General features: G+C 41.2%; 1 protein-coding gene and 1 non-coding gene across 13 annotated transcripts in view; one reads left to right on the top strand and one right to left on the bottom strand.

Annotated features, from left to right (window-relative positions):
* NCKAP5 (NCK associated protein 5) overlaps positions 1-25,400 on the top strand; it is a 912,592-nt gene that overhangs the window by 767,622 nt on the left and 119,570 nt on the right. The gene's annotated exons all lie outside the window — the stretch shown is intronic.
* TRNAG-ACC (transfer RNA glycine (anticodon ACC)) lies at positions 18,829-18,901 on the bottom strand. Its single transcript has one exon. It is a non-coding gene; the product is annotated as a tRNA-Gly (tRNA).

Below are 25,400 nucleotides of genomic sequence, written 5' to 3'. Positions count from 1 at the left end.
GGTTTATTGCATTGTTCAGAAGAACAATGACTTGGAAACAACCAAAATAACCCTTAGGGGGAAAGATTCAGTCAAGAATGCTTCTTCCAGGTAATGCATTTTTCACTATACAGTGATAAAAATTAGTCAGATTTATCTACATCTACTAACCAGAAAGAGTTCCAAAATATTGTATTACATATAAGAAAGCACATTGTACAACAATGTACATAGTACTGTGTCATCCATTTCTGTTTTTGAAAAACGTGGGTTGGTATGTGTTTTAAAATGTAGGTTTATTATTACTCAGGTTTGGTAAGGCCAACAGATGAGGAGGTTGCCATTGAAAAGATAGTTTGTTACAGGTGCTGAGAGGGAGACCTCTGCTATGTCATGCAGGGCTACATGGAGAAGCACCAGGGTTGGTCAGGAGGCAGAAAAGTGGGAAAATGTGGACAAGAGGCTTTTCTTGTGGTTACCCAGGAAGGAACTAGTGAGGCAGGGTAAGTAGGTTTAGGATTGACTAGTTTGAATAATTTCTGGGGTGTAGGGACTCCCTTTAGGTGCCTGGCAGCTAGCCCTGGGGTGATTAAGGCAGAGATCAAAGGTAATAGAGTAATAGAGTGTAAGAGCCTGAAAAAGAGGGCATTTGAGGGTGTAGGTTCTCCACTGGTTACTTTGCATATGAAAGACACCCTCCTCAGTGAGTTGTTTACTGTGTCTAGGAATTGGCTAACCCTGGGAGAAGTAGCCTCTCCAGGATCAAGGAGTTCCCAAGATATCAAAGCATCAGAATTACATAAAACAAAAAAGCATGAGTAATGCAGTGTGCATTTGTAAATTCCATGCATCATAAATGTTCTGGAAGGATGCACACCAAATATAAATAATGGTTACTTCTGGGAAAAAGAACAGAACTGATGGGAGCAAATGGGGTCATTGTCAAGATTTTCATTTTTACTCCATATATTTCTACAGAACTTGAGGTTTTGTTATAAGAATATATTCGTATATAATTTTTTAAATTAAAAGACCATTAAAGGCCACTGATCCTCTTTATATTCTTTTGATAACTCCTATTCCTTATTCTTCTCTGAACAACTTCAGGAAGTGATTGTGCAGAAGATGAGTATGTACCCTTTTCAGTCCCAGTGAGAGAAAAGCTGTATTATTTTTGCTTCTGCTGGAAGCAATATTAAGGATATTCAAGTACTCAGTAGATACGTAGAACAAGCTCATCTGTGCTATTATCTCTGCGGTGTGATCTGGGGAGTGATTCATGTCCCCATAATAGCTCTTTTGCTATTGGCCACGGAGCCCACATTTCAGTTTAGTCCTTTGTTCTTTGGAGTGAGGTACTGTGCACTCTTCTGAGCTCCTGGCAGCACTGCAAGGGGGGAAATTGCCAGCAATTATGTGTCCTTAGCACCTTAGCATAATTACCAGAGCACCAATGAGCCAGATTACTCTCCCTGCCTCCTCTCATCATCCCTTCAAAAAGCAAACAGACAAAGAAAACTGGGAGTCCCACTTTTAGGAACTTTCTGTTACTTGCTTTCACTTCTCTGCATCTTTTTAAAAATAATTTTTAAATTTAGAACGGAGTTGAAGAGGGTCATGTGGGAATGGATTTTTCAATAAAGCCTTAGTAGGGAAGTGAAGGAAGCTGAAGGAAGGTAAAATTCAGACTTTGGTTGGGCTCTTCTGCTCCTGTTAGGAAAAAGGAACTGGGTCTTGTTTGAGTAAGAGCAGCAGAAAACTTGGGCTTGATCTGTTGTGTCTTTGGACGATCGTAAGAACTAAGAAGGGGAAAGTCAACAACATTAGTTGTGAAATCTGAACATGTGGCCAGAGCACCAGACAGAGTAAATCAATGCCTCTCATAGGTATAGCAACATCCACAGAGCAAAGCTGAAGATAAGTTTGCATCTGTTGTAATTGTAAAAGGAAGCGATTTGGAAAGTTTCTCCAGATCAGTTGCTTTCCAGGTGAGGTCCCCGTACCAGCGGTATCAGCATTCTCTGGCAACAAACTAGAAATGCAGATCTCAGATTCACCACAAACCTTCATAATCGGAAAGCTTGGAATGGAGCTCAGTGATGAGTTTATCGAGCCTTTTGGGTGATTCTGAGTTTGAGAACCCCTCCTCTAGATTTGGGGTCCAAAACGTTTTTTCTGCAAAGGGCCAGATAGTGAATATTTTAGTCTTTGAAGGCTTAGGTATCTGTCAGAACTGGTACTCCCTCTGCCACTGTAGGCCAAAGCAGCTATCGCTAATACATAAATGAATGGTTGTAGCTGTGTTCCTTTAAAATTGAGTTTATAAAAACAGGAATTTGGTCAATAGGTTGTAGTTTGCAAATCCCTGTTCAGGATAATAATAACAGCTTATGAGTATCTCTCGTGGGGCTGGTATGATGCGTCATATAAATCATCTCTTGTTTCTCCGGTACTCCACGTGGTAGGTGCTGTTGCTCTTATCTTACAGGTCAGGAGATGAACCTCAGCCTTTCCCAAAGGCATTCAATTCACAAGCCCAGAATTCAGGCCTTATTTCCCTGCAGAGGCCATGCTTTTTTTTTTTTCACTTTGATGTTAATTGAATGGAAACTAATTGCATTGTACCTAATATTACTATTATTACATAAGTAAAACATAGCTGGCACTTCTTCATTTGATGAGCTGACTTTCTTATTGTTTTAGCAAATATAAAGGAATATTCATGAGTGCTTTTCTCTGATTACTTATCATCTAAGACTCCCATCTCCATTTCCTCTGTAAGACATGAGATCTCTCAGCTGAGAGCCAAGATGACACCACACTATTGCTGGAAACCAGAGTGGGAGGAGAGACCTGTCATACAGAGCACTGCCCAGAGCACACCCATACAGGCCTCACAGCGGGGCCTGGAAAGGCACTGGTGCAACTGGGCATCTAAGACAGGACCCTGAGGGAAGGCTGGACAGGGAAATGCTAACAGGAAACACCTATTTCTTAGTCTGTGCACAGTTACCCGTGGAAGGAAGGCAGTGGGAGGGGTCACCTGAGAAAGATGGCCGCCTCCTGGGCTGGCCCACACACGTGCACTGTGCTCTCTAAGGAGAGTCACTGCCTGTGTTCCATATGCCTCACTGAGAGCTCTGCCTGCAGCATCTCCACTTACCATCGTAACATACTCCGAGGAAATAGTTCTGTTTTACAAGAGGTAAGAGGAGACAACTTAACTTGGATGTGAACTTGAGTCTGATTTCAAAGCCCATATCTCAACTACTCTATTGCAGTGCTTCTGTACACTGAAAACAGGTGTAGCGTCAACCTTGGGCCTCATCAGGGCTTTGGAAAGCCCAAGTAGAAGCACCATCCAACCTCAGAAACTCAGCCAAAGTCCGTTTAAACCTTATCTTAGAGGCCTGCATTCAAAACCAAGAATCAGTAAACAGACTTCAAGGTCAGTACAGACTCGGAAAGTCCTATGAACTTTTAGTGTGGTAGTAACAACTTCTTTTTTTTATTATATATTTTTATTGAAGTATAGTCAGTTTACGGTTGTGTCAATTTCTGGTGTCCAGCATAATGCTTCAATCAGACATGAACATACATATTCTTTTCATATTCTTTTTCACTGTAAGTTACTACAAGATATTGAATATAGTTCCTTGTGCTATACAGTATAAACTTGTTATTTTTCTATTTTATATATATTAGTTAGTATCTGCAAGTCTTGAACTCCCAATTTATCTCTTCCCACCCTCTCTCCCCAACTCCGGTAACTATAAGTTAGTTTTCTATGACTGAGAGTCTGTTTCTGTTTTGTCAATAAGTATGTCCTTTTTTTTAGATTCCACATGTAAGTGATATCATAAGGTATTTTTCTTTCTCTTTCTGGCTTACTTTATTTAGAGTGACATTCTCCAGGTCCATCCATGTTTCTGCAAATGGCACTACTTTATTATTTTTTATGGCTAAGTAAGTAACTGCTTCTTGCTGAATCATACTTTGTAGAATAGAGGTTAAGGGCACATACTCTGAAGCCAGACTGTTTAAGTTTTTACCTTGAGCAAGTAATTTTCCCTTTCTCTGCCTTAATTTCTTCATCTGTAAAATAGGACTAATAACTATTTCTCCCTCACAGGGAAGTTGTGAGGATTGAAATGACACACGTGGACCTGGACCCAGCCTGACCCACAGTCATGTTGATTGTTGCTATTGTAATTATTTTTCTATGACTGTACCTCCTTTCTCTGTCCCCAGCTGAATGACAGACGCGCTGTGATATTTACCACACTCTCTATGTGGCCTTCTGCTTATGCATGAGAAGCAGTTTCTCGTATACCAGCACCTCTGGGGACACCTGGAGTGTTCGTTTGCCCCTAAATACGAGCACTTTCTCCTCCCTGCCTCTGCTCTTGCCTTGTCTTTCCCACCTTGGACAGCACCCTCTGCATTGCACGTGCTTACGAAAGCTTTGTTGAACTATGCCGAAGTCTGCTCTCAGCTGCTGGGGAAACTCTCACTTTTTAAATGTTATGTCCTGGTACTATTAACTCTTGCTGTCCCCACCTGCCTGATCTCAGATTTGCCACAAACCCTGCTTATGGGCCCTCTAGTTTTGTTCATGTGTTCTCAATGAGCAGTAAGTTCTGACAGGATGGCATTACACCTTGGAAAGGGAGTACTGGGGGCATATTGTTGGATGATGCAATGTCTGGGAAGCTCTATTGACATTTCAGGGTTTGGAGGCAAGGATGCCAGACCTGGTCCCTTGTATCTCCCTGCCTCAAAGTTCCTGCCAGGCCTTCATGTGTGCACGTGATCATCAGAGCAGAGAATCTTACACCGTGTCACATAGAAATTCAAAGTATTTGGGGTGTGGTTTTAATATAAGCTGAATTTTCTCAGCTATAAGTTCAATATCCTTCAAGAATAATTGAACTTTGTTTTATTTCCAGTTTACCAGGCATTGTTCACTGTTGCAGGAAGGCACATCATTGATTGCAGTGGCGCTCACTGTATTTGAGTCGCCAGCACAAAAAACCTAGAAGAGTCTGTATTTATGACTGTTCCATTTGTGGTGATTCCACTGTGTGAGCATCTGACCACTTCATTCTGTCCTACAGCGGATAATGCCTGAGGATTTGCATATCGAAAAGCATGTTGTTCTATTCTAAATTACATATATTTTACTTTTTCTGTAAGTTCAAGTTTGTACATTATATTTTTTGAAAGTAATGTATTTATGACGGTGACAGGGCAGCAACTCAGCAAAGGGCAACTCAGCAAAGGGCAAAGGTGCATAGGGTGAGTCTGGAGGAGATCTGCCACAAGCTGTCTGACTCTCCTATTCGAGTCACACAGGAAATGCAGCGGATCGTGATAACATGCATGGACCATTGTCTCCTATGGAAGCTCAGTAGAGTCTCAGTACCCAGGATTTTATTAAGGGCTGGTGATATAGGCACCCTTTGCCTTGCATGTATCAACATTCCAAACTCCCAGAAGGAAATCAGGTGTTCAGCACAAACCATATCATTTGTACAAACAGTTCAGGCCCAGTGAGCCACTCTGATGAGTGAGGGTAGTAGTGGGAACCCTCTGACATCCAGATTCCAGCACAGGGTCACCCTTGTAATCCAGACTTTCAAGAGATAGCAGTCAGGCTTGCTGTGTTAATTTTTTTTTTCTGTGCAGTGGATTATACTACTTATGAATATCATTGATAGACAGTAAATGGGGAATTAAAAAACATTCGTTTAAAACAGAGACTCACAGACATAGAAAACAAACTTATGTTTACATGGGGGAAAGGGGGTGGGGAGGGGTAAAGTGAGATTTAGGATTTTTAGATACTAACTACTATATATAAAATACATAAACAACAAGGTCCGACTATATAGAACAAGGAACTATATTCAATACCTTGTAATGGCTATAATGAAGAAGATAATAAAAAGGATATATATCTGAATCACTATACTGTACACCACAAAAAATATTTTTTGTTTGCAAGGGGCATTAGGTCTGATAGATTGAGAAGCACTGTCTGGAAGAAAATAGCCCTCCACCCCCTCGATACCCACCTGTAGCATGCTGGAGAGATGGCCAGAGCTGTGAAATTACAGTTTTTTTGTTTTTAGCTTCATATACCTCCTATCAAATTTTTAAGCCAAGTTAATTCTGTTTTTAATATGTATTACTTCCTTCTACTACCAGCAGTCTATTAACAGGAAGGCAGCAAAGAGAACATTTCTTCTCCTGGATTATGGACAAACCCAGAATGGCCTGTTCTTCCCCCGCTTTTTTATCTGTAAACTCCCTATTTACCTGGGCATAGTTGGTACTCAATAGATGACAATTCTCTGCTACCCTTACTATTTGCTCCTGTAGCAGATCTGAACTTTAATTTTTCTTTTGAACCTGAAAATCTTACTGACTACAGTTGTGGGTTACAAACATGATTCTGAATTGAGAAGCAAGCATCATTCCGACTTGAGAAGCGAGCATCATTCCATCCGTTAGGGCAAAGCACAAGGCAGGTAATACAAATAAAAGTATAATCTAGTGTCATCAGGTCACCTCTGAAAGCCCCCTGCTCGACTCCGTGCTGTGGAATAAAATAACAGCTCCAGCAGGCCCTCCCCGAATACAATAAGCATAAACAACAGGTGTGCTGATTAATTGTTTTCTCATCACGGTGCATATTTCACACCCCATAACTCCCAAATGAAATACCAAAAGAGTACATAAAACTAAATGATTCAAAGATTTGAAGGGTTTATCCTTTTCATGGTAGAGTGGAAATCCATTGAAATCTTGGAACTGTAACCATAACCACTATTACTGATGTCCCTAAATACATCATATTTATTTTTGCTTTAAAAATTGATCCTTGAAATGAAAATGGAGAGTGCACACACACACACACATGCAAAATGAGGTATGTACACATTCAGTGAGAGCAAAGCAATCCATACTTGGATTTTACAAAAGGAAGAGATTAATTATCTCATCCCTCCAGTTAAATGAACAATTGAAAACTCCAGGCAAGTGTAGCATTATGTGACAGTGGTTTTTGTTCTTCCATTGCTATTTTCAAACTCACCTTTGACCTTTGTAAGCGTGGCTGCCTAGAAAGGACCGAATCAGCAATCACACTTGTAGCCTTTCAGTGTCCTCTTCGCCCCACACCCCACCCTGCACACCTTTCAAGCCAGATGAACCTAACTCAAGTTATGTTAAGTGATTTTTAGCACATGAGTGTGTCATATAAGAGTCTGTGGTACCATCTGTTGTGGAAACAACGATTCTGCTGGCATAAATCCATAAGGCTTGCCTCTCCCACCCCACGATTAGCCCACAGATAGTAGTTAAAATGAAATGTAAGCAACAGTGAAACTTGAAACAGCCAGTCAAGCAACCCGTCTCCTTTGTATTGAATTCTACTAGTGGTCCCTTTCCTCCCCGTATGGTTGCCCTCTGTTATCGTGGTTGGATGCTGGTAGCTTTGGAGTCCTTATGCTAAAGCCCGGTCACTACTGGATGAATTTCTACTGACTTTGCTGAGGATGTGAAATACGATATTTAGAGATAAAGTCAGATCCTTAATGTAACTGAAGAGACCACTAATGCTTTAATTCTTAGTCACCTCCCCCCGCCGGGTTATTTTATCTTCCTCTTAAGGGCAGACTCAGTCATGCAGACATGTGAACTGTGTCATTAACTAGTCTTGTCATAAACCATGCCATCTTCATTATCATGCATTACATTTTTGTAGATGGTCATCCTGGAAGTTCATATTAAATTTGGTTGCTTACCTTGAACACGCTATATGTCATTAGCCATTCACCTATGTAAAGACACAGGAGAGAGGGATGATTTGTCTGTGTCCTGTGGGCAGTACAAGGACAGTATCACATTATGAATTAAAGCCCACTTAACTGCACTGGAAGTCGAGAAAGTTGGCTTCAGGGTATTAGGTTCCGAGGTGGCGAATACGGAGTGGCCTTCCGGAGACTCCTTTTGCCTCCCACATTTGTTCCTTCTGGCTGACACTTCAGGTTGACTCATTGAATCATTCGGGACAGGCTAGGTTATGCTGTGACACAAACAACCACAGAATCTCTGTGACTTCAAACATCAGGAGTTATTTCTTACTCATGTCTCAGGGCTCTGGTAGGTCAGCAGGGGAGCCCTGCACATCTTAGACACTCAGGAGACAAAACTGATGTAGCAGGAACCATCTCAAAAGTTGCTATTCCACCAGCCCAGGAAGAAGAGGGTTCTGGGAGACCTCATATCACTATTAAAAACACTCTGGTCGAGGGGGAGGGTATAACTCAGTGGTAGAGTTGAGTACTTAACATGCACAAAATCCTGGGTTCAATCCCCAGTACCTCCATTAAAAAAAAAAAAAGCGTTTAACATGAGTAAGTAAATAAATAAAAACGCTCTGGTCTGGAGTACCATCCTCACAATTCACTGGCCAGAACTAGTCACATGGCCCCACCCAATCACAACAAGGCTGGGAAGCACGAGCAGGCATGTTTCCAGAAGGAGAGAGAATTAGACGTGCTAGACAAGCAGCGCTCATGACCACCACACTCCATCCTTCTTTCCTTCCTCCACGTCAGAGACTCGAAAGTCATATATGCTGTTTTTCATCCTCCTTTATCTCCCAGGAGAGTCCACATGGCCTGGTTCTGGCCAGTAAGACTTAAATGAATGTGAGACTGCAGTGGGGAAGCTTTTGCTTTTGCGATAAAGGGGGTTGGGCATAGCTGTGGCATTCTTCATTCCTACTTACCCCTTCTTCCTATCTGGAAGGCGGAGGCAATACCAGCATGGGTAGTAGCCATCTTAGCATGAGGTCCCACTCCCCTTGCCAAGAAAAACCATGGCAGAGCAGAAAGATGGAAGAGTTTGGTTCCTTGATCAAATCAGTGAACCACTGTACCAGCCCTGGACTGCTCACCTCTGGACGTCTTGCTGTGTGAGACATACAAACTCCTATAGGCTTAAGACCCTGTAATTCGGGCTTTCCTTTTTTGTAGCTGAATGTCTTCCTGAGACAGTCCTTCTTTGTTTTGAACTTCAAAAGAAAAACATCCCTTTTAGAAGGAATTGTTACCCACAATCACCTCAATAAAATTAAAATACTATTTGGAGATTTCTAATACATGACCCTGATTCAGACTACTTTTTGCCACTTGGTCCTTTTGGCTAGCATTTCATGTTGGCTCACTTTATCAGCATAAGCTAGGTTGTGATGCAGTAACAAACACTCCCCAAACCTCAGTAACTGCCTACCTCTGGACTTCTTGCTGTGCAAGAAAGCAAGTATCTGTATGTTGAAGCCCCTGAAAGTCAGTATTTCTGCTGCTTATAGATAGATGCAACCCCTACTAATACAGTCTTGCTTATTCTTGAATTTAAAAGGATATGTTACCCGCAATCTGCAAATATTTTCAGGTTTTCTTATGAAGGAGAAATATTTCCCATGGTCAGTTCCATCCATCTGAGCAAAGAAAAACTGCTAAAAATGTATTTTATAACATTTTCCATTTTCTTTCCTCTTTCCAAATTGAAGAACTCTCTAAAAGAAATCCTTTGATAAAAATAGAAAGCTCCTATTCTGTGATTTTTTTTTAAAAATCTGGTTTTCATGCCTTTTGAGGGGTACCTGGGACACTTACAGAAAAAAATTTGTTGGAAATAAAATGAAGGAAGAGAAGAGAATATATTCTGATTCTGAAAACTTTATGAACACCTTGAAACTACCTATGAAATACTTCCCTATGCAGAAAATTTCACAGAACGTGGCTGAAGTCGCTCAGAATGCAAAACACTTTAGAACAGAAACTGTAACTTGCTTAATATTAACCTTGACAAATTCAGGTTCTGTCTTGTGAGTGAATGAATGCCTCCACTCTTGAGAATTTGGGACCTTGAACATCCAAATTGAAGTAGGATGGCAGAAAATTATCTTTCTCTCTCCTTCCACCTTCCTTCCCATCCCCATTCTCTCTTTAAATTTTTAACAGATTAAGTGAATGACTTTGACAAAAACGTAATGAGAAAGTCTTTTCAAAAGCACTGTTGGATTCTGTACTCCTCTCCACCCGTGTTTCCGGGAAGGATAGCACTTTGCTTTATGACCAGGTATCGATCTCTAATATCTTTATTGAACCTTGTCTCTTCTTTGCCTCCTACAGGCAAAGGGTGAGAGATAGATAATAGTATTAATTTTCCAGACATCTGCACATGTTTTAATGGCCTTTTGAAGTTTGAAAATAGTTTCTCTGTGAGCCCACCACAGGGCTAAAATGCCATTAAGGTTTAGATTGCAACAATACATAACAATCATAGCTGAAGAGCTCGGCTTGGCAATGAAAAGGAAACTCATTTATTTTAGTGGATATTCAAATTCATGTAAGGTCCTTGCCCAGCCAGAGCCAATGCCTCCAGGTTCTGGAGGGAAATGACAAGGCTCAGGATGGCTGAAATCCACCCATCCTTATTCACGTGTGTGGAAAGTCATAGTGGTGAGAGGTCTCCACATCACTTGCAACGTGAGATAGAGGATTGAGGTTCATAAACATTTTTTCACCTTGGTTCCTTCTGTAAGGTCAGAGAAGCCTATGGTCTCCTTCTCAAAATAATGCTTTTAAATGCACCAAATAAGTGATACAGGATTAAAAGGAAACCAGTTACACTGAGGGACAGTTAGTAAAATATTGAAAAAAATCTTTGACATAGTAATACATGTGCTTCATTTCTAAAGCATGAAATAACAAGCTCAAGTGGCAGTTCTAACTTAAGTTTTAGGTAATGATTCCAATAGATAATATCTAGAGATATTTTCAACAAACTGTAATGCAACGTGAAGATGTCTGTGATTTCTATTGGTGACAAAGTCACCAGTTTCTTTAACTGAAGTTTAATGACTATGTTTGTAGCTGAAGGAAATGGTAAATTCTAGTTCAAGTTTAGTGAAACTAAAAATTCATTTTCTTCCCGCAAACTCACAAATGCTCTGAATTCTATCCATGGACATCTAGAGTCTCCTATAAAGGAGCCCTAAGAATCTGCATTTTCTATTTCCTAGGAGTTGCCCATCTGTGAAGTTACAAGGACAATTATTTGGATTATTCCTCCTAGAGGAATAAGTGCAGAGTTTATTAGACTTCAGAAAATATTTGGATGACTATGCCTCACATTTTATGTCACTCCTGACCATTTCTTGGTGGAGCATGTACACTGAGTTGCATTCTGGGGAGTAGAGATGGGTCCTCTGGTGACAACTGGGCCCTCTTACAACTAAGAACAGTGTGGGGCTAGAAGCACCTTGAAAGGTTTGTTTCTCCCTCTTCATACAAGGGCACCTGGGCAGGTGTTAGGACCCTAGCAGAGACAGTGACATCTTCACCTGCTCTACCCAGCTGGCCAAGGTCACCACGTAGAGGTACCTACTTTGTAATCTGACATCTGAAAACTCTCTCAGAGGAAAAGAAAACTGTTTTTAAGGTGTATTGGATATATTTTCCTTAGGATTCAACATTGGTTCTCCCATGGAACATAGTTTTAAGGGATAATAACTTCAAATTAAACTCTATATGAATGTATTTTAAATTCTTAATATTTGAGAAAAAGAAGATGTAAAACCAGGAGAATTTTTTTTTAATTTCTTGTGGCATACTAGGGGAACTGGTTTAACCTGTCCCATTACATAGTGATAAAGCAGCATTTGATAACAGCAGCCTGTGTGATAAAATGATTATGGCAACAGTGAAAAAGAATCTAATAAGAGAATTGATCTGTGGATTCCAATTCTGTAAGAGCCAACATCAGTCAGCATAAATGTCAATAATGAGATCGTATTGAGAACTGCTTAATCCTTTCAGAAGATTTTGGCGTCTAGTGACAAATTCAAGAAGTAAATGTGAAAAGAAATTGAAGATTCTTACAACAACTCCATTGACCAGCAAGCAGGCTACATGGTGTTTTGGTGGCACATGACAGGGTCTGTCTGGGTCTAGGCTAAAATTAATTAGAGAGAGATTGTTAACAGGATTTTCGTATTGTATGAGATGTGATATCACTACTGCGTGGTGCAATATAATAACAGTTGTTATGGGGGGGTAGGTGTAGTTCAGTGGTAGATCACATGCTTAGCATTCACGAGGTCCTGGGTTCAATCCTCAGTACCTTCATTTAAAAAAAAAATCAAGGAAAAATATAGCAGTTGTTACTGTAGTTAGAAATTATAGTTAGACATGGCAGTTTAGGGAGGGGGCGGGAGAAACTTAGCACTCTTATTTATTTGTATCTTTGGGAGGCATGTGTAGACAGTGCAGTGACAAAGGAAACTGCCAGTTCTCAGGAAAGGTTATATGAGGTAGAATTCTGAAGTCTTCATTGGCCGTTTTACACACCTTCACTGATGGTGCAGGGTTTTTACTAAGAGCTCGTCCTCAACCCTGTGTCATGTTAAGGACCATGGGTAACAACAAGACAAGTGTCAGCAAGTCAATTTCAGAATCAAAAAACCAGGGAGTGTGAAGGCCTATGGAGCTGCTAAGGAGAGGGCAGGAATGTCGGGCGGGTGGGCAGAGAAAGAAGAATGTGTATATAAGACATGGCTCTGCCCACTTCCACCTGGGGCCGTCTTGCTGCCTCGCAAGAGATTCCTCCCAGATCTCCTGTCTAGGCAAGAGTTCCTTCTGAGGTGTGGGTGGCCCTTCTGTGGGGGCAGGAAAGGGAATATAGGCTGAAACGGAGAAGGCACTCCTAACCTTCTGATCATGAAGCAACTCTGACTGAGAATTGACAAAACTGACTTTCAAGGAATATCTGCCTCCCTTTGCCTTGCTATTTGTATTTTTCCCACCTCCGTCAGGTACCCTCTGTTGACATTTTCCAGAGTCTGGGATCTTGTGTTTCAAGCTGTCATCATTACTTACGTGCTACCAAAAGGCTGGTTCTTCAGTGGAGGTGATTCTCATATGAGGAAGCTGTTTCACAGCTGTTTGGGGTTTGCAGTGGCAGGAAAGGGTCACTACTTGAGGACAGACAGGAACAACAACAAAAGCATGCTGTTCTATTACTGAAAAATGATGTTGAATTTCAAAATCCCTCTCTTACTCCAGTAAGCTCAGTAAGGGTAGTATAACTAGATCCTTGTTTGATTCTGGGGTATCTCTCAGAGTCTAATGATTATAAGATAAGGTAGTATCTGGGGCCCACTTCATGGGTAATTACAAAGGAAACCAAGAGACCAAGAGATTTGTGAGCCTGTGTGGTCACATGGGGGCTTAGAAGAGCCCTGTACTTGATTTAATGCTCTTCTGTCACCAGCTTGAAATTCTTAATATCTTTTTCACAAACAGGCCCCTGCACTGGGCCCTGCAAATTATGTCACCAGTCCTGAAAATGGCTAACATCTATTGAGCATTTACTATGCCCCAAGCATCTTAATGAATTGAGTCCCTGTCACAACCTTGTAAATTCGGGAATTCCTTCTCTTGAACATCCAATCTTCAGTAAGTTCCTGTGAGCTAACATTGTTATTATTATTTATAAAGGAAACTAAGACTCAAAAGATGAAGTAACTCACCCCAAGACGCACAAAGCCAGGATCTGAACCCAAGCAGTATAATGCCTGGGGCCACGTACTGTCCAGCCTCCCTAGTTATAGGTCTAGCAAATGGGTAGAGTAGGTAATTTGTGAACCTGAACCCAGGATTTCTACTGAATGTTTAACAGCTAGATTTGTAGTTACTGTCTTTGTTTTAAGTGTATCTGCTAGTCAATGGTTTGGGTCCACTGGATTCCAGTTAATCGAGGTGTTTCAATAGTGCAGTGAACATGGCTCCTGGGCCTGAACTTCATGCTAGTGTCAAGCCGGATGACACACTGGACTAGACGACATCTTCTGTGACTCAACCTCTGGCTTTCTGAACGAGTGATTTACATTTTACACAATGACTATATTCTTATGCACCCAAGTTAAGAGGACATCTTACTTCATTCATTTTTGATCAATAGAAAAGTATTTATGAAAAGAAATACACCATCTCACATGAAACAGCTGAACAAAAAGTAGAGATTTATATGGAATAAATGTTTGAAATCCCTGGAATTATTAACATGAGGCATTTGAGGAGAACTATTTGTGGTCTCCAACTCCTAGTCTGAGAAAAAATGATTGTCTTTAAAAATAGCTGATTAGTAGCAAGTGTTCAAAACAGACCCTGAATTCTAAACAGTAATTACTTCTTCGCAATTTGGATTTTCCTATAGTTTCGCAAGTGAGTCTAAGGGCAGTTTCTTACCTCTAGAACGCTCATGACTTTGTAATATTTATTGATCTAGAACCAATTCCTCTGAAAAATAAGAAGTCACTTTTGGTATTCTCTGAGGTTGAAAATGTTGCCCATGTTATAAAATGAAAGGAAACTCAGACAAAGATTACTTTACATCTTTTAAGAAAGTTTCCATCGAAGCAATTTATGAAAATAAATAAATCTTTAGAGATTTGAGAACACAGAACAATTTTAGGATTATGGTAACTGGCGATGGTCTCAGAAGAAAAGAGAGAGATTATGTTATTTGTATTTATGCATCAAAATATCCATTTAATACTTCACAGTTTCCAGGAGATTAGGAATTTCTCTTTCTACCTTCTTTTTCAATGTCTGGTTTGCAAATCCATAGTGTTTACTCAACATGCTTGATGCCAACAAAGTATTCTGTGCCTATACAGTTGAGAAAAAACAGTAGAAGCATTGTTTTATGTCTTGTGAAGATGACCTTTTACTGAATTTTCTGATGCAGTTGTAAACTCCCTAATCTGTCATACAAATATTTGTAATATCACATCGTGTACATTTGCCTTAGATGTTACAGCTGAGTCTTAAGTCAACTTACTGGAGGAGTTGCTGGGGAAACCGAGAAGCAATTTTGACTTGAAATTCTGGTATCATTTCTCTCTCAGATTTTGTTTTCAGCAGCTTCTCCTAATACGTCCGAAATACACATGTGCTCACACACACACAATTGAAATTTAAATATAGAATATATTTAGCAAACTAATAGAAAAATAAAAATAAATCCACTTGACCTGATAAATCCTACGTAATGACTGGAAACTGCCATTTGCCAAGAAATGATTTAACTTAGTGAAATGTATTTTACAGCTAATCCTTTAATGTCTGTTTTACATATTACCCTTCCCACTGTTAATACTGAACAGTATTTGCAAGCTAGTAATTTTATGCCCTATATTTCAAATTGCTATTAGGAAGCCACATAAATAACAATTTTCAACTGCTTGTTTATAATACCATGAGGCATTTCTTACCATGGGGTAAAATAACAGTGGATTTAGAAAACTGCCTTGGGGCTGGAGCTACAGGGAAGCTGTGACGCAGATCTGTAGAAACACAGCCTATAAACCAAACGGAAGTAATGAGTCTGAAACTCTGGAAACGCACAACTTAGTATTAACTATCAAAGGAGCTGAGACTATGGACCTTTGCTCAACATTCAGCTAGAAACTGCCCTTACTGAATATGTCTTCATAAATGTTGGGACTCCAACCACTTGTCCTATTAGGACCGAGACATCGGGCTGTGAAAGGCACATGAGTGCCCGTCACAAAAGTCATTGTCATCAACACTCTGATCTATTTCTTACCCCTGCCCCCATGCGGGGAAATACTGTGAGTGACTCTTAGAGCCTGTTCAGGGCCCAGTGGTTATATAATCTCCCAAACTCTGCATTTCATTTGTGCTCATCTTTCCTTTAATAATGTAAGGAGGCACCCATCTTATAAATAATTCTGCATGATTTTTTTTTTCTTCTCCAAAACACTGACAAGGCATATTCCCTTCCTGGGAGATTATCTTCTAGTGTCAAGCAATAATCTTTTGATGTTAATATCTCCTCGTTTTAGTTGCGAGAATAGAGCAGGACCAGGTCTGGTTTCCTGCCAACAGCCTGGATGTGTGGGTTGCTTTGGCATCACCAAAGGGGTCACTGCAGGTCTTCAGGATTAGTGACTGAGCTGTCAGGGGTGCTGGCAGTTCTTTGCACATCCCTAGCAAGCAGCGTGAGTGAGGATCCTGGCTCGACCCCTGTCACCCCTTTAAGGAAGACCGAGAAGGCATGGAAGCCGTGTGTGTGTGTCCTCTGTGTCCATATTTCCTCAGGGAGTTTTCTAGTCTCTTCTTCCAGGCCTTGTTTACATAGATAAGGGTCCTGGAGACCCACAGCCAAGTTCAGCATTAGGGAAAGGTGTGTAGTAGGCAAAAAAAAAAAGAGGGGAGAAAGCATGTATTTTTGATAGAGTGATAGGGTCACATCCCAGCACTGCTACTTGCTTGCCCGCTGTGTGATTTGATTCAGGTTTCTTATTGCTTGGGCCATCTCACCATTTGCCTCCTTGAATTTGCCTCTGTGGCCCTGATGAGCTACATGCAGAAAAATATCACTTTCTCTTCTCTGGACCATTGTGTAGGTTCTGCCCGGAAACAAGCAGTTGAAAATTGTTATTTATGTGGCTTCCTAATAGCAATTTGAAATATAGGGCATAAAATTACTAGCTTATAAATACTGTTCAGTATTATCTTTCTTGGCTTCTCCTGAGTCATCATTTCTTGTTCACTAAATCTCGACCTCGCTATTGCTTCCTGGGAGAAGCCCTCCCAGAGCCCCCTGCTGAGCTGTCCGTGTACCTGACATTGAGGGTGCCTGGTGGCTTGTCCTACAAGCACCTTGGCGGCAGGGCTAGTGTTTATTCATCTTCTACCCTGGATAAGACGACACAATGACAGAGCGCATCATGAGGGACAGCCCTGAAGTCTGTGTCGAGGTTCAAACCCCTGACTTGAAAAGTTCCTAACTCCTCTTGTTCTTCAGTTTTCTCATCTGAAAAATGGAGCTCACAATAGTTTCTACCTTGTTAGGTGATCATAACAGTGAAGTAAGAAAAAAGTAATATAAGTGCTTAGCAAGGCAAGCAGCAAGCACTCTATAAATGCTTGTTATTTTTTCCTTAGTTCTATTTTTCAGTTAGGTCCAAATATTTATGTGCAAAATTATGTTTCCCTTAAAAGAATGTAGCAATCTAAGAAGGAAACATCACTGATACCAAAAATATTATCAATATTATTAATAATAATAATAAAGAAAGTACATTTTTGAGTAATGACTGATTTATGTTGTGTATGGTAAGTGAAGATATCACATGGTACTTCGTTATTTCTATTTTTTAATCCTAAGTTGTTTATCTTGTCTAGTTAATTAATATTGTTATTTTAGTAAATTGTTTATAACCAGCTATTATAAGCCAGATTTAACTGTGGAAATAAAGAGTATGAGCTCTGCTGTCAGACTACCTGGGATTTAAATACTATTTGAATGACCATAGGCAAGATTTTTATCTCTGGGCCTCGGTTTCTTCGCCTGTGAATGGGGACGGTAACACTCCTTACTGTGAATTGTGATAAGCATTTCCAAGGATAGTGTATGTGAGGCAGATACTCAGTGCTGAGAAGGGCGCCATGTTCGCAGCTGTTGTTGTTACTGTTGCTGTTATTATCTCTTTCTCAGTTCTCTGAGAAATGATCTGGGCAGGAGAATTCCCAAGGCAACCCAGTTCACTGGATGGGAGCGACCCAGATTATGGGCTAAGCACTTAGGCACGAATAAACAACTCATCTTGCAAAAGAGACCAAGGAGGATAGCAATTTCCTTCCTCCAGGGGAAAAGGGAGCCGAACGTGGTGGAAGGAGTTTGGACTCAGCAGTAAGGCAGATATGGGAGAGAATCCTGGCTTTACCATCTACTGGAATATAGCCTAGGGACTCTGGATGCCATCCTTAGCTTTGGTTATTTGAGTTCTTCATCCCTAAAAATTAAAGATCTTAGCTTCTTTCTCACTGTAGCCTGAGGATTCATGAGATAGGATCGGGAAGGGATTGCACTCATTTCCCCGCTGACCCCCAGGGCAGGAGGTAATTCATTTCTTCCTAATAAACAGTACTTTGGACTCCAGTGACCATCAATGCAATTTCCAATAGGTCTGGTGAAAATAGAAGGTCAAGATGTTTTTCTCCCTAATCCCTTTTGTTCTGTGAAATCAGAGGAAAAATTTGTTACCCTATATGTCAAAATCCAAAAGCTTCAGAAATCCAGGAGACATTTCAAAAATAAAGCTTGATTAAAAATGTAAAATGCAGTGTAGATAATTTTACAAAACAGCAGGGGCAATTGGAAAGCACTTATTAAAGTACCTGTTAAAGTAAGTAGTGATAAAAATGGAAATTTCAAGTACTTCTGTATCTCTTAGATCCCAGAATAGGCTCAGTCTGTGCTAAATCACTTCCTCTCTCAGATCAAGAGTCACAGACAAAAGGGAAGCTTTGAGAGTTTTAGGACTGGCAGGCAGGTGTGAATCACTCTTAGCAACTAGCTCTTCTGCTGGTATGAGTGAGCCGCCACAGAAACCTTCACCCTACAGCCTATCTCCCTATGGACATCTGTCACTTTGCTGCTATACATTAGATATTTCTGATTCCTGTTTGTGTAAAAAGACCAAGAGACTTGGGAGCTTGGCAGGGAGAGCTGACCCCCTGTTGCCTGAGCCTTTACTGCACAGAGTATTCTCTCGTTTATATTTAACTGTGTTACCACACTGACCTCTCCCCACCCCTACCTCAATAGCACCCTTCGTGTACCTGATCTCTTTTGCATATTCTGCCTTAATATTCTTTTTTTTAAACACTTTTATCGGTCTTTCTTTTTTAATTATTTTGGGAGTAAGTAATTAGTTTTTTTTTTTTATTTATTTAATAGAGGCACTGGGGATTGAACCCAGGACCTCGTGCGTGGTAAGCATGTGCTCTACCACTGAGCTATACCCTCCCCTCTCTGCCTTAAGAGTCTTCTGTTCTTTCTTATCTGTATGTTCAGGTCCCTTGTTGAGATCCTAGGCTCCGCTAAGGGCTTCTGTGAGTCTGTTCATAGTTCAGCGTCAGGACTTTTACACAGTAGGTCCTTCATACATGCTTTTTATGGGACGAATTAGAGTGGAGGCCCCCACGGGCAAGATCTGCTGTTTTCATCCTCATCCATCATCCTGCTGGTCCTCACCCTGTGGGTCCTTGGGGCACTGTTAATGGCATCTCAGAAGACAGGACAGATTTGAGACACTCCAGTCATCAGTCTCAGCTGCAGAAACCCCAGATAAACTTCCTAGTCACCAAACCAAATGCTCCCTTAAGCAGCCACCAGATAATCAGGTTGTCATGGTGGTAGAGACCCTTGAAGAAGGTTTGGAATATAGCTGTGGAATAATTGTTTCAAAAGCATTTTATAACCTTGGATCCCGGAGAAGGAGGAAAAAGGATGTAGAGCCATGTCACTTGCAGAGGCACCAACCAGAGCAAAGCACAGGCACTCGGGGCTCCTAAAGACTGACATGCAAGACAAGTCTGAAAGTTGTCAGGGAAAATAATCATCCCAGTAAGGACTGTTGTAGATGGCTGGGAAAAACTAGCTATAAAAATTTCAGACTCTGAAGGGCGATCACATCTTGATGGACATATTTTTTGAAGGGCCTCTGAGAGAATATTCAAAAGACGTGCTCTGTGTCACATCAGCAGGATGACCGAATGCGGATATTATGTTTTATCTTTGTATCCCAAAGTGGAAATAATGGCATAATTAATTAAACATCAGCTTTCATCCAAAAATATTTTGTCCTAGGCTCAAATTTTTGTGAATTTAAGAAATGACCATATAATACTCAGTTATGTAATATGCAGTTATGTAATATTCAGTTTTATAATGAATTCTTAATGGAACAGAATGAAACCTATGAAATGTGAACCAGGGGTCTGCCACAATATCTCTTGATGGGATTTGGAAGGGCTGATGAAAAAAATCACATTTCTGAATGTGGCAAAATGTAAGAAAAATGTATGTCTAGTATGCAAATAAGGTAAAACTTGGGGGGGGTTTGTATGATCATTTGGTGAGTCAAGCTTCTAAAGAAAAATGACTTAATCAGGCTTTGAGCTATTTTGGGAGATTTCCTTGAACTTCCTTTCAGAGCCTAACGCATACCTGTGAAAACTGCCTTATTACCCAATAGAGGGAACAAGGTTTATTATCACTTGGTTATGTCTAATTCAAGCCACATTTAGAGCAAGTCTCTTAAACATATACCAAATCCACCACAAATGGTTTCTACCCCTCTAACAGAAGATATCTGGAAAGGTGAAGTCACAGGAAAACCTAAGAAATTAGCAAAATCAAAAGATGCTCAGAGGATTTCCTAATAACATACGCACTCCAGACTCGCTTCCTTGCAGTGGGATTAAAGGAGATGAAAAAGCGCCCAGGGCCAGCCGAAGGCTGAGCTGAGGGAACCGGCGTGGTGCTCTAGGAAGCTCTCCAAAAGCTGTGAGCTGAGATGGTCTCCAAGGTGGGAGCAAGGCAATTTGGAAACAAAGCCACAGCTGAGAAGTAGCAAGTTCTGCCTCCAAGAAGTCAGCCGAGGATGCAGGCCACTAGGTCTGTGAGGGAGGGTGATCCCTAACCAAAGTCAAGTACAAATGAGCAACCAGCCATGAGGATGGGAGCAGCAGCACTCAGCAAGGCAGCGGCCAAGAGCAGGTGGGCGTAGGCACCAAGACAAGGAGTAACCAGGGGCCGCTGCTGGGATTGCATCTCTTGGCAGGGATGCTGAACAATTAACGATACCAGTGATGAAGGGGTCAATTCCAAGAAATTCTCCCACTCTTCTAAATGTCCTACCATGAACCTTTGAGAATAGAAAAATACCTTCTAATGGGTGGTGGAGTGCATTAGGAATAGAATTCAGGGAAATGTGGTTGGAAAAGAAGGCTTAGCACCAGATCGTTTGGTGACAGCAGATGTTCTAACATCATAAATAAAACAGGAATTCAGGAACCTTGGGCACAGGCATCATCCCCTTTGACCGAGAGACTTTTTCCACCAGGAAGAGAAAGCACCTCTGGGAAATATAAAGCAGTCTGGGGTAGAATTCAAGTTATGAATACTAGAGTATCCACCAAGGTTGAGTAAGTTAAGGGGACTGAAGCAGGGCAGATTAAAAACACTAATTCACATCCATGCTTTGTTGCTGAACCTAGATTACTTGTGTTTATAGAGTCCATTCATCAGATATCTGCTATATTCACTCCCGTAACTTCTCTTTTGTACAGACACTCAGTTTTCATAGTTAGAGGGGAGGATAATTAAATCCATGACCGTGGTATTAGATGAATTCTCTCACCAAATCTGAATGAAGAGAAAAGAACAATGGTTAAACCATCCTTTTCGTGTGTTCCTCTCTACATTTGAAATCCCAAAGTGAGAAAATTCACACGTTCCTTTTCAAACTTTAGGGAATACACTGGTGAATACAAAAGCTGCTTATTCACCGTATTTCACTTGATTTTCCCATGGTTTCCCATGTTCCCCACATTTCTCAGCTGATCTGCTTTGTAACCTCACCCGTGTCACGAAATAAGGATTCAGTGTCTTCCTGGCCTCAGCAGTCACTGCTTTACAGTTAAGACATCACATTGGTACTAAGCAAAAACCCAGAGGCAGAATTCTATTAAATACAACAAGCCTTGGCTAAGCATCTGAAGCAATGCAGCTCTGGGAGTGAGGAGAGAAAGAGAAAATGGAAAAGTAGCCCTCCAGCCCTGCTCTGAAAGACCAGGACACCGTGGTCTCAGTCTCCACTGCCATCGTTAACTGGGGACAGTCCCTGCTCCTCTGAAGGGGCCACTCCACCTCCATCCCACCAGATAAAGGACAGCCAGTCTCGGGCCCAGTATGGAGAAGGGGACATTTCTCTGCCTTGAATTATAGTTTCAAACCTGCAAAATAGAAAAATAGAGCTGGCTAACAGAAGGCAGAGTAATCCACCAAAGGTCATTAACCCAGTGTGTATTTCTGGCACTGGCTGCTCTGGCCTTGCCAGGTCCCCATAGCTGACCTTGGTATTTCACTCTGGTATGAGGCATGCATTCTGACTATGATTGGAGATACACCACAGGGGCACATTTGTCACACATATCCCCACACCTACCCCTGCATAGTGACACAAAGTAGGTCTCCTCCCCATGAAGCTGAAAATCCTCAGTGCAGGAAGTCACCTTGGTCTGCTGACATCACCATGTATATACATGTGTGAACACGTTTGCAAACGTGTATATAATGTGTGTATATACCTGATGTGTGCAGGTGTATATATGTGTGTATGTGTGTATGTGTGTATTTATTTAGTGGCTATTCTGTATGCTACAGAATGCTTATCTCAGAGAAGGGTTTTATCAGCCAGTTAATCATGAGAACAAACAAACCCTCAAATGATTAATGGCTCAAACCCAGTGTAAGTTTCTTTCTTTCTCATAGAAATTCTGAAAGATGTATCACTGATCTAAGGGTAGCTCTGTTCCATTGACTATTCAGAAATCCAAACTCCTTCCACCCAGTAGCTCCATCCTCAACCTGTGGTTTCTGCAGTTGCTACACTGAGTTGGGTGCATCAAGCTGATGGAAAGGGAAAGAGCACCAAATGTGGGTGATATTCCTGGGCCAGGGCAGACATCACTTTTGTTCACACCCCATTGGCTAGAACTAACCCTGTCACATGGCCACACCTACTGCAAAGGAGGCTGGGAAATGCAGTCTAGCTATGTGCCCAGAAAGAAGGGAGATCAGGTTCCAGGACACCATGCCAGTCCCTGCCACAGGGACAAAGCAGAAAGAGAGGTCTTGGCCTGTGTTCTCATGGAGCTGGTTACCCTATTGGGAAAATAGAGCCTGCAACACAGGAGCAAGTCAACTGTCATGCAGTTAAGATAAAGGGCCAAAATGGTGGAGGGATGTAACCCAGCCGGGTGGGGAACCCAACGTGGGTTGGAGATGACAGACAGCCTTGCAGGCCAGTTTCAGTGCAGTCCTGAAGAGTGAGCAGGTTTCAGCCAGGTGTGCAGGAGCAGGGAGGGTGTGCTATGGGCAGATGGACAAAAAAAGCCCCAGCTCAGAATTGAGAGGGGTCCATTTTAGAGACAGCGAAACAGTCTGGTGGGAAGGAAGCAGTAAACTGTGACGATCGAAGGAAGCATTTGAGGGAAAAGATCTCACTGGCCTCCGGTTTGGGAATGTGTGAAGCTAGGAGTCCATTTCTAAGACCAAGTGGAATCTGAGTTACTGAGATAGTGTAAGAGGTGATGTGAGGTCAATTTCAAACCTATACCAAGTGATTTTGCTACGGCTCACGTCTAAAACACACACGTGCGCACACACACACACATACACTCACTTCTGTCTAACTCCAGAATTCATCCAGATTCGAAGGTTAAAGACTTCAAGTTTGAACACTTTCCAGTGGGAGATTTACCCAGATGGACACTAACAGTGATCATGAACTGTAAGTAGCTGTGTGATAGTGAATTGCCCTCTAACTAAGCCGGTGGACTTCTCTGAAGAGGTCACGGTATTCTCCTGTTGGTTATAGTCATCCCAGGACTTTAATTGAGTTCCCCTTGTAGACACTCTACCTGTTTTTCACTGAGACCTGAATTATCATAGATAACACCACCACAACACCAGTTTGTAAAGTAATACTCTCTCTCTCTCTATGAGAATATATTTACTACAATATTATATGTGTATAGAAAAATACAAACCTTTCATAAAAATTCTTACTTTAAGAAGTACAACACCTGTGAGCTCAGGAACTTTTGTGGTTATTTAACCAAGAAGGAGATGTGTGTGAAAGGGTGATATTTACGTACCATTTTCTTACCTACAGTCTTAACACAAAAGTCCATCTTATTTTCCTGGAAGTCAATTTTTATTTTCCTTACATATATGGAAACTATAACAACAAACGATTCATTTGTACCTTAGCATTTAAGAAATGATCTACCAGCAACTCTCAGTTATGACAAATAATTGGTGTAAGGCTGTGTACATTTCACCATACTGTATTATTTATAATCCTTCCTGACTATGGCAGTACCTCTCCCTACCTGTGACATAGGTTAGGTAGCCTCTTCCATCCCTCTGTAGCAGGCGAGGAATCTGAGACAAGAGGTTCAGTTACATCCCGAGGTCTGGTAAAATTTATGCCCTAGGGCTGAAACTCAGATCTCCTTGCCCTAGGATCTGTCCCCTCTCCCTCATGACCTTACCCATTTCAATGGAGAGAACTGACCATTGGGATAGAGATCACTGAAGCATAACATCGTTTAGGAAGATTGGTTTATACATACACGTATTCATGCAGAAAGCACGATGATGACATCATATATCTGATAAGAATGAGCGGAGTAAGTCAGATGTCTAATCTATAAGGACTCTTCCTCCCAACCACGTGATATACCATTCAAAATCATCATTTCTTTTGTTGAATGTCATTTCCCATAAGTTCTTGGACTGTTCACATATTGATAAATGTAATCTTAAGTCTCAGAATGTTATCATTCTTTTGGCACTCTCTCAATCTTTAAAACGTATATGTGGGTGGAGAAAATATAGACATTTTTTTCTTTGTAGACTATAACAAGCATCAGTTGAGTACTTACTGGGTACTATACATTGTGACAGGTCCTGGGGCCTAAAATGTCTTTGCCCCCTGGGAACTCAGGTTCTAGAGGGAGCTTGAGATAAAGATTATAAAAGTTGTGCAGAACCAACATCCTGGTTCTATTGATGTCTTAGCTCTGTTGGAGAAATTAGAATTTTCAAAATAATGAACAACCCGTTATTTAGGATTTATACCCTTTTTGGTGAAAGTAACTCCACAAACACAGACTGAGAGAAGCAAGAGTGTAAGTTTGAGGAAAATGATTTGAAGCTCCACTGATAAGGAGAACTGATCCAAAGCAGGAAAAAAATGCCTTCGTTCCTGCAGATGCACACAGAACAGTCCTATCACACAGTGCTCACCCTTCAGTGCGCACTGAGTAGATGTTTTTTTCCTATTTTCCATTGAAGTGTAGTTGATTTACAATGTTAGCTTCCGGTGGATGTTTGTTGAGTGACCAACTAACCAAGTATACAAGGCTTTCACACAAGTTGAACCTAAGGGAAGTCAAATGGGGAATAGAGTCAATATAGCTCATTTTAGTGGCATTTACGTCCTGGCTAACAACATAGTGGATCTGCTGGAACAAAGTGACCCTTGGGCAACCCCTGCACTCTAGCATAATCCCAACATTAGTTAGTGGCAGATAATCAGTCATTTCCCAGCTCAACATCAGTATGCAGCAAAGCCTCTCCAGGGAAGAAAAGGAATAGAAAAACTTTTCAGGGGTGAGGAAGGCATCTTAGCCACATTATTTACTTACTCAATTCGATTTTTTCGTGTCTGA

The sequence above is a fragment of the Vicugna pacos genome, chromosome 5, assembly GCF_048564905.1.
Source record: "Vicugna pacos chromosome 5, VicPac4, whole genome shotgun sequence".
Taxonomy (NCBI): Eukaryota; Metazoa; Chordata; class Mammalia; order Artiodactyla; family Camelidae; genus Vicugna; species Vicugna pacos.
The sequence above is the reverse complement of the archived record's forward strand: the minus strand, read 5'-3'. Positions and strand labels throughout refer to the sequence as shown.